This window comes from Apteryx mantelli, chromosome 27, assembly GCF_036417845.1.
Source record: "Apteryx mantelli isolate bAptMan1 chromosome 27, bAptMan1.hap1, whole genome shotgun sequence".
NCBI classification, from domain to species: Eukaryota; Metazoa; Chordata; class Aves; order Apterygiformes; family Apterygidae; genus Apteryx; species Apteryx mantelli.
The window spans coordinates 7,370,493-7,381,348 of record NC_090004.1 but is presented as its reverse complement, the minus strand read 5'-3'; positions in this window follow the sequence as shown (position 1 = coordinate 7,381,348).

Sequence of the window (10,856 nt, the reverse complement as noted above, 5' to 3'; positions counted from 1 at the left end):
GGGGCTGGCACCGTCAGGGGGGGGGGGCGGGGGGGCGGCTGCTCCCTCAGGGCGGCGGGGGGCGGGGGTCGGACCCGCCAGGCCGCGAGCCCACTTGGAGCAGCAACGACAAGCCCAGCGCGGGGCCGCAGCGCGCCTGCGCCGCGCGCCTGCGCACTGCCGCCCGGCCCCGCCTCTCGGCCCCCCCCCGCGCAGGCGCGCTGCGGCCCCCTCAGGGCTGGCTCTTAAAGAGCGCCAAAGGCCTCGGGGGGGCCCAGGAGGTCTGGGGGGGCCCGGGGGGGTCATGGGCGCCGTGGCCGCCGAGGTGCTGTCCAGCACGGCCGCCCTGAGGCGGGCTGGGGCGTGAGGCGCCGAGCTCTCCTGAGGGAGCCTCGCGCCATGGCGGCCCTGGGCCCGTGTGGTGGTGGCCACCAGGCCGGCAACCTCATGCCACAGCCGCCAGGCCGGTGCGCGGCGGGAGCCGGTGGCGATGGCGTTGTCCCCGACGCCGGCAGCCCTGTGGGCAGGCCTCACCTCGCCTCGCCTCTCCAGCCCGCGCCACCCCGGCGCGTCAGGTTGGCGCCAGGCCGCAGCACCCGCCTGGCCACGCGACGCCATCCCCGGCGCGATGCTCCCCTGCCTCTTGTCTCGCCCCCATGGCCTCCCCGCCTCCCGCGCAGGTGTGCCGGCGGGGAAGGCAGCCGTGAGGACCGGCCCAGAGCGATCAGCGCCGTTGCGTCTTCCCTTCGGCGCTTCTCCTGAAGTGGAGGCGTTGCACTCGCGACCTTCCTGTTGGAGAGGGTATGTATTTGTTTATTCGGCGGGATGCTCAACGCCGTACAAAACGCCGTGTAACAAACTAACTGTGTTGCAACCCTGAGCAGTGAGATGATTTGACCTAACTTTCGGCCCGAGGCTGTTCACTTTTAGTTTTGTACTGCCGTGGAGCCTGGAGGCACTTCCTTCCTATGCTGGATCTACTGCACTGTTGTTGTTTTGAAGACTGTGTGCAGTATTTGCAGGACATTGAGTTTTCTCACTTTATTGGAATCAAACAGAGAAAACAGACCAATCTGGGTTTTGTTGGTAGTGCCTGTGCTGTATCAACCATGAATGAACTATTAGGTACTTTCTAGTTAATTTAACATTTGGTAGCATAACAATAAAACACCTGTGTTTTAAATGTAGCAATGGATGGTTTATTTTTTGACCAGATTTTTGCTAATCTAGTATCATTCAAAAGTTCCTACAAGAGTTCTTTCTGCAGAATCTGAGGTCTTAATCCTATGAAGATTTGCATATGTGTTTAGCCTGAAATACCTGAGAGGTCTCATTTGATTGCAAAAATTGGTATAACTTTTCAAGAGAAAAAACTAAATATTTAAAGCTTTGTAATGTTGCCTGTCATTTTCATGTTTTCCAATAGTTAACACACTCAAAATGTTAGCAAGATATAGGCCTATTAAGAAAAAATGTAAAACTGTGGATGAGATACGTATTGTTGCCATTTTTATTGGGAACAAGCCAAACATTATTAGCACCTACAAATAGTTGATAAGAACAATGTATTCCTTTCTCTTTATTATTTAAATGATCTAACTGCTAATTAAAACTTTGTCTTAAAGAGAAATCTCCACTTCCTGGGTTTATCTGATGTGCACAATTGACATGTGGTATTAAACAGCAGCTGCATTTCAATGGTGAATGAAGTGATTCTTATGTAAACACCATGGTTCATCTGGCCAAAAACATCGGATACATAATATCAGGATTCATTTATGAAATCCTGTCAAGTCTTTCTTTAGAAGTGGCTGCATTCCAGTGTTCATGAAATAATTAATGTATGTTATAACTTAATAATTTATAAATAATACTTTACACTTATACAGTAATCTTCATCCTCAAGTATAAAATAATTCTAGTTAATATGTCATTTCATTATGTTTCTTAGAGAATTTGGGATTCTTTATGACTAAAGATGTTATGTGGAAAATGAGGTTGATGTGATATTTAATAACTGTTTAAGAAGTACTTCTATCCTTAGATAACTTTAGATGAGAAGTGTGAATATTTTAATGGGCACAAAATATAGTAACAATGAAAGATTTTATGTGACTTAATTAGTATTTATGTTGGTTTTGATTCTTGGATAGCTAGAAATTCTAAATGTAGGGCTACCATTTATCAATGTTCCCCTTGGATATATCCACTAATGTGCTGATTAGACTGCAAGACATGTGGACATTCTGCATAAATGACCATTGTGCATGCGCAGATTTCTCAAATGCGTATGTGTAGCTACAGGGATGTGTTGTAGATGTGCAGTTCATTTAAGCACTGGAAATGCACATATTTCTGAGGCGGACTTTCTATAAAGATAGAAAATGCAAAAAAAAAAAAAAAGAAAGAAAAGAAAAATGCAAGTGCCCTGTTAGAATATAAATATTTATAAACGACTTAAAAAATTAGTAACAACGTTGAGAAATCCAAGTATTCAGCAGTCAGGAGGAGGACCTTAAAAGATGAGGTTGGCTTATAAATCAAGAGTTTGAGAATAACAAACTTAGGTTTTGTTTGACCTCTGGTTTCTGAGATGTTATGGTGCACTGCATTCACATTTTCAGGCGTAAAGTTAGAAAGTGTGTTGGGGAGGTTGTTTGTTTGTTCTAATTAAACCTATATTGTCATGTAATCATGACTCCAAAACCTTAGGCATTCAGAATAACTTCAAAGGCTGTGAAACTTCCAGTTAACATCACAAGATTTGACAAAACTGTTGTTATAACTTCTTAGGGCTATATTGTGTATGTCCATAGTATTTTATAAAATGAAAATTTTATAGAAGTTGGTCAGAGCATACTAACAGGAACAAGCAGCTCTATTTTATTGCGTGTTTCCCCTAAGTAAATTAGGGAGCTGATGGAAATATTTGAGTTCTCAATATGCAACTGAAAATGCATTCAGGCCAATAAACCAAATATTTTGTTAAGAATAGATACTGTCATTAAAACAGTGTAAGAAAATCATATGCTATTGAAATCTGTGCCTGATGGGTTTGCTCAAGTTGATGTTGAGAACCCTCACCAGCTGAGAGGGTGACAACAAGCATGGACCATTTAGACCTAGATCAACACCAGTATATGTGTTCTGTAGACATATCTCAGCCCTTTCTATGAATAGGGCAGTTGAACTGGTGCAGCACATTTTCCGGCTTGTTCAGACCTGACTTACTTTTGACTCTAAATGAACCGTATATGTATTAATGTGGCGAAAGAAGAGACTGTATAATATGTAGATAATGTGGTGATGAGTAGTGTAGGAACAGACCTAGATAAATGCCTAGATAAGGCGGGGAAAAGATAAGATTGTTCCACTGTGTATTGTTTTTGAATTGCTTTTTAATTTACCCCTGGAGTCCCCATATTATAATCTGCTGTACAATTCTGCATGAGAGTGTTCGTTTTTAAAACAGTGACATTTAAAAAAGAAACCATAAAACTCCTTTCACATGCAGGCTGCAGTTCAGTGAACTGGATGAATGATCTTTCCACGTACCCATGGGCATGCACAGCTGAATATAGATCATCCAGAAAACCTGCCAGCCTTACACACTGAGATCCGGACGCTCCTTCCTCTGTTTGAGCTCAGGTTCTGTTCAGAGAATTACAGTTGCAGATGCTGCTTAGAATACTGTTAAGTGACTCTGATCAAAAGCAATAACAATAAATAATCTTGTTTTCTTTTTCAGTGAGCTCTGTGAGCGTCCTAATAGGACAGGCTTTGTAAGGTGGGCTTGATACAAAAGAATATGAGAAACATGGTGGGTGCATATGTTGTACCCGCATTTGGGGGGCCCAATGAGAGAAGAACAATGTAGCATGTACTGTTTAATAAAATGGGAGCTTGGAGTTAGCAAACCTGTGTGTCTCCTGCCTGCCCAGATATTTCAGTAGAAAAGGTTGAACCGATATAGGTTAGACTCACGTAGCTATACTGGCAAACGATCCCCTTACAAACATGCTTTGTGCTAGTAACAATGTGCTATTGCCAGTGGAGTTTCCTGAGCAAAATCCAGACATGAGTTCTTTCATGCTGTTCTCAATCCTCCTCTCAGTTCAGGATTTTGCCAGTACATAGTTTGACCTCCAGACGTTATTACACAAGTACAAGTGTCTGGTCTAGACAACAGACATAAGACTCGACAAGAGGAGAGTGCCTGTTTGCTTGGCATACGAAGCCAAGGAGTGTAATGAGCAAAGCACTGTAGGGTTGTGGGATAGGCTAGCATGAAAGTAGGGGACAGCAGTGGCCCAAAGTCTGAGGAACCAGAACTTACAGGATTGAGGGAACATCAGAGTTGAAGGAAAGAAGAATGCTTTGTGCCCTTCTTTGTCCAGACTGTGGTAGGGGACTGAGAAAGGATGTGATGAGAGGCCACTTCTGCAGGTCCCCTAGGCAGTGCTAATGGGAGAGGAAGCTACCGTCCTCAACAAATCTGGCCTGGGTGTACAGAGGAGATAGCGTTTAAAGCTCAGAGGAAGCTATATTGGGGAAAGAGATTAAGAATCTGGTCTAGGCAAGAGAGACTGGAACCTAGCAGCTTTATTTCATACTCTCCTACTGGTCCCTTAAACCTACAGGCAGCTCCCCAGCGGAGCAGTAGTGACAACTCTAGAGGAGATGAGCTGCCGGCAACCTTTTTTGCCCCAGGTGTGTGCAGAGCTGCTCAAACTTCTTAGTTTTAGATGGTCCCATATTTCAGACGCTAGCAGCTTCCAAGATGGGGCTGTGATGATATAAGCAAAACCAGTGAATATTTCAGGAAAAAAAATCCTAGTGTAGCCTCATCTTGGTGCCTGAGCAGACCGGGAGGGGTGGGGAGGACGCCTGAGCAGCAATAGGGGTTTGTCTCCCAGTTCCGGGGTTGCTTTCACTTTGTCCCCCAGCACCGGTGGCATATGGCACGGCAGAGGCCGACGGCATGGGTGACGGAGCAGCCAGGATGGCAGGGCTTGCTTGGCAAGCGGCGGGGCTCGACTGCTGGGCAGGATTTGTATTTCCATGGCACTGGCTATGTCAGAGGCCTGCCTCAGCAAGGTCCCCCGAGGCTGCAAGGACAAAGGGGATCAAGAGGCTTGGAAACGACAAAGATCAAGGAAAGAGAGGCCAAGTTTTAAAAAGCAACGCATTCAGTGTACTTAGTCATAGATACACAAATGCAGGAGGGATGGCAGAGGCCTATTTTCATTCTAAAACTCCCCCTCACATCCCAGACTTGCTTGGCGGTGTTTGCTGTTGAGATAACATCCCCTTCCCCCACCACCCACGGATTACTGAAGGAGCAGCCGTTGCAAAAGGGAAAAAAAAAGCAGTTGCCTTGCTCTGCCTGCAGGAGAAATGTCAGGAAGTGTCTGATGGTGGGTGGGATGAAAGGAGGAAGCTGAACTCAAAAGAGAATATTCTAGCTCTGCTCGTGCAAACAAATGCCCCTCTGTATTTTGCTTGATAAGAACATAGAGTAGCAGGGTCTTCCTGCGTTCAGGGAGGACGAGAGTGGAGCAATCACTTACATGGCTCTGAGCGATTTGATTTGTGTGCTGCATTATCCAAAGCACTCCATGAACTGGAAGGTGAAAAAATGCAAACAGCTAGGAAGAAATAAAGCCACCATAAATAGTTAATAGTATCTTCTTGTAATGGGAATGATCCAGTATTGATTATAAAGTTAATTTCTATTTGGATGGATTTATGGGTGTGTATGAAATTTGAACCAGAATTTAAGTTCGGTGCACTCATGCTTTTATTACAAATCACTATAAATCTATTCTGCATCTTCTGTTTTAAGTCTAAATAACACAGGGTTTTTTTTCAAAACATGCCGGCAGTCAACTTTTGCAGATCTAAGGTTCCCAAAGTGAATCTGGTTATAAATACAAAGGAAACTGTTTTCATTCATTTTCACCGTGCAACCCTGGAGAAATGCAAAAATAAGCCAGAAACATAGAGAGTGATAAGTACACTGGATATCTAAAATCATACAGTCAATAAAATGATAAAGGAACTTAATTGCGTGCCTCATGAAATATTTAAATAGATAGTGACCAACATGTGCAAACCCGGTATCTAAATTTTTACACCTTATTCTGTATTAAAAGACAGCTGATACTACTCCACATCAGTGATTCAACCATTTGTGTTCTGTACCTTAAAAATTTGTCAGTAAGCCATCTACAATTCACTGTTTCTTGCAGTACTTTTTGAAGCTTTTTTTTTTTTTATACTAGGTGCTCTATTATGAAAAAGTCTATAGCAGAAGTACAGAACTCAGAGGGAGAAGGGGCCTGGATTTCTTATTGAATTATAGACCATGAGCTAGATACATCCTCAAGACATTTATGCATGTAGTCCGCAGCAGATCTCAAGTGGCAGTTAGCATAAAGAGCAAGCAGAAAACACATCTTTGATGCAGTAGGTAATCCTACACTGCCTTTAGCTGCTTTCTGCTACATTCAGGCCTTGTCTATGCTACCAGTATAGATTTATTGGCAAGTCCTCCTGGTGGAGAGCCTGTTTATGCCAACAGAAGAGTTCATACCAGGTTCATATCAGATTCTTGTGCCAAGGCAAGGGAGAGCAAATACCTTTTAATAAACTAACAAATATTGTCGGAAAGACTAGGTGAAATTTTAAATTCAGAATCTCTCTTCTAAGACCCAAATTAATATCCTTGGGATTCATATAAACATTTTTCTAACTATGTAGTTGTCTCATAGAAGATACTACCTCTCCCTATAAATCTTACATCGCTTACAACCCTAGACCATTAGATGTGCACCAACACTGCTGATGAAGTATGTCAGCACTTGGGCTTTTGCCAGCAAAGCTGTACCATATAAGCTGTAGGGTTTTTTTCATGCCTGCAAGTAGTATAGCTAATTTTTAAGGGAAAATCAGGCCTCTGTAAGGAAAATTTGTTCCCTGCTATACCACTGCTACTTCTGGTCTCAGTTCCATTCCCCCCCCCCCTTTTTTTTTGGCTTTTGTGTTTCCTTTGTTTTTCATCTGCTTTTCTTTCATTGCAGAATATCTAAATTCCAACCCCACATAAACTTATTTCCTGAAGCAAAGCTCTCTGCTACTTTGATCAGCAATGGAAGAATTAGTGTTGGCAACAAACTGTCGTTGCTGAGGGTTCAGAGTAATATACACTGAGATTAGTAAGAATTCAATGAGATATTGTTTCATGCTGCTTACAGGCCCCTAGTAGGCATTGGGATATGGTGCTGTTCAGACAATATTATTTGCCATAAGATGTGGAAACGTTTATTCTTTAAAAAAGGGAATTCTTAGACATTTGCAAAATCCAAGTGTGTTCAAGGTCACAAATTTTGCCTGGCATAGGCGTCAGATCAGACCTATAATTCCCTGGGAAGTCTAATCTATTGCTTAGATGTTACCACAATATTAACTTTATTCTCATCTTCTGAGAGTTACTGAAAATTGACATGAATAATCTATGGAATTATTTGGCCATTTCTGTTATTCGGAAAGCTCTTCCAGGTTTTTATTGCAAGTTATGTGGGCATGCCCTCTTAGAAACTCTGTATGCTGCTTTTTAACATCATCCTGAATTTCATGCTGTGACTACATCACTTTTTCCAAGTGCAGAGAAAAACTATTTATTTGAATACTTCTACCATTTTCATGTTATGGAAAAAAAAAAGATTTTTAATTCTTATGGTTATCTCTTCTGTATATTTCCAATGTTCCTTCTTTTTGTGAGTTTTATATTTTGGAAGTAACAATGGATAGAAAATATACATAGAAGACATGGCCAGTCTTTAAAACTTCCAGAAGGTCATGGCAGTGTGATGAAATAGTGTGGTGAGTCTGCTCACTTTTTCTGCCCCACTTACATTCTTTGCATAGGCAAACATTAACCAAAACAGCAGTTCAGAGCTGCTGGAATTTTTGCAGAGCTGATGTATGTGTTTTTCCTTGAACCTTTGTTTCCTCCTCTGTAAGAATGAAGAATAGGATTATCTGTAACAGCTACCTTCCATTCTCGTCACATATTTATTGTCAGTGACAAAATTTGAAATTCTCTTAACAGAAGAAATGGATGTTGCCAACTGTAGGGCAGCAGGATACATTTTAGTTATGAATGTCTTTTTTCTCTCCACAGCTCGAGGAAATGTATAGATTGATGGCTCTGTCACACAACTTTGCTGAGTGCTTCCTGCAAGCTTGTGAGCATCCTTCACTCCAATTGACTTCATTGGAAATGGAGGGCTCTTGGAGCCTCAGAGAAGACAGACTTGGCATGCTCAAGTGTGCCTTTAGCAGACATGCACGCTGTGTGCAAGCATTGCTCTGTCCACTGGCAGAACACAGCTACTGCTGAGAGAAGAGAAAGCAGGCAGCTGGGGGAGGGAAGGCCCAGTTGTTCCAGTGCCCATCCAGCTCTTAAGACACTAGGTTCCTTTCCTTGCCATGCTATAGACTGTTCGTGTGAACTTGAACAAGTCGCAGGACTTCCCTGTCTTGGAGCTCTCTATTTGTTAGCTGGGGTATGAAGTTAAACATGTTAAAGGTAATGAGATAGTCAGATACAATGGCAGTTGGAGCTGCATGAGTACAAGTGATAAGTAGCTATACTCGCCATCTCAGGCTATAATAGCGGTGTATAATGTTTCCTTCTTGGTTTCAACAAGTCCACTGATTGTCCTTCCAGGCCCAATGCTTGTCTGACCCACGCAGGCTCACAGACCAAACCTTCCCTTACAAACACTGGAACCCATAGCAGTGTCAGGAAAGCCAATGAGGAGTGAAGTTATGTGTAGAAGTGCCTGTCCTTGGATCTCCTAAGCAATGCAAAGTAACTGTAAACTGGTTAGAGCTTCCCCCTGTGGCCTCCCATACCAGCCGCACTGCCCAGGATGGAAAGGAGAGGGAGAAGAGTGAAAGGTAGAAAGAAGGGAAAGGGGAAGGGAAAGGCGGGGACATGACAGAGTAAGTTTCCTGTTGTATTTTCCACTGGTGTACTGAACATTTCTTTCACAGAAGAACTAATTTTTCTCTTAAGTGACTTCGATGCTAGTTTGAATTTTGACAGGGGGCTCAAAATTTTTGCTACTGAAGAAGTTTCAGAAACTTCATTTAGTTTGGAGAAGTTAGAAGTGGAAAATCCTTAACTTTATCCATCCCTTCCTGGTTGAGAGAATACAGTCTCTTGCAGAACTGTGAACTTCTGGTCTCTGTAGTGTTCCACTAGCAGACTTCCAATATTGCCTTTTTTGTAGACTCTTGAGCCTAATTCTGATCTCCTTTATTCCAGTAGAAGTCAAGATTATATCCACGGAAATTTGCTTTACTATCACCGTAATCTCTTATCTGGCCCTGCATTACTTTCATTCATCTGGGTTAAAAAATGGCCTACAGGCATATTTGTCATGGTGTACAGGAAAAAACACTTGGAGAGCAGATTTAATCAGTGCTCAGGCAGGAGTGAAACAGTGGAGGAGGGAGAGAGAGGAGAACTCTCATCATCAAGTGACACAGGCAAGTTGCTGAGGGCTCTGCTGTGCACACTGAATGGCCAGTGCAGCAGCTATTAGACACTCCTTTTGTCCTGTCTCTCAGCTTTATGTACCAGATGTTGCTGTAGGCATTTTACTTCCTCCTTCCTTCTTTAAAAGGTGACGCTGTTATTCATGAAACTGTGTTGAGCCCCAGTCTAATGAAACTGTTCTGCAGAAATCCCTGCTGTTCCAGACAGGTTTATCACAGTACGCCATAGTCTTGACTACAGAGCCTGCAGCAGGGCAAAGGTGCTAGGCTGCACATTCTGGTTCTTCACTGCTCTGATCTTTCTGTCCACTCCTCTGTTTTGCTTCCTGGTTTTTTTAAATTGCTGAACATCTGGAGTTCCTGTGGTACTACTTGAATTTGTGCCATTAAACTGTTCCCTTCTAGATAAAAAATGCCCAGGGAATGCACATGGAATGCAGACTCAGTATCTCCTTGCAAGATTTAATTGTTTCTTTAGCTGTGGTATATGTTACTGTGATGCATACAATTTTACTGTTTGTAGGTGGGACACTTACAGAACCTCAAGGGGTAATTATTCCTACTTAGTTGGTTGGACACATGTGGCTTTTTCCTCCTGAAATCTGCAACTAATACTACAGAGATAAAACAGATTTCTTCCTGTCAGTATTTTGTTTGTGGTTACAGGAAGAGGAAAGAGTTTAGGGAAAATGAATCTAACACATGCCTTTCATACCTGAAGATTATCACTGCCTTGATGGTAACTGAGACATGCATAACTTCAGACACCTCAGTGTCAGCCTGATTCACTCTTTTGAATATTCCTTCTGAAGCTTGCTACAGGTCTTTTCCTCTCTTTAGTCATGGACCGCTTCTTACACTGACTCAATTCACTTTTGTAGATTGGTTGTATAGTAGGAAAAATCTTCAAAGTAGTGACACTGGCATTATCTTTAATGTAGCTATTAGCATTTTGGGGGAGGCAAGGATCTTGAGTTCTCTTGCTTGCTTGTTTTTCCCAAAAGTTTCTATTAAACTAAACTAACAAATATATGCAGTAAGCATCCTGATAACCAAATCAATATAGGAAGTATGGAGAAATACTACAGAGCAGCTTCAAATGTATCACAGATGTCCTGAAGAGTTTCCAGTCTCAGGCACAAAGTTTATTTACAGTGGGACATACTGTAGAGAACATCTCAAGCTTTTTTCCTCAGTGTTTGTTTTTGTATTATAACAGCAAGCTGCCTAGTGTGAATATTTACAGAATCAGGTGACTGTTAGCAGAGGTCATTTCTGTTTCAGATCCTCATAGCTACATCGATGTC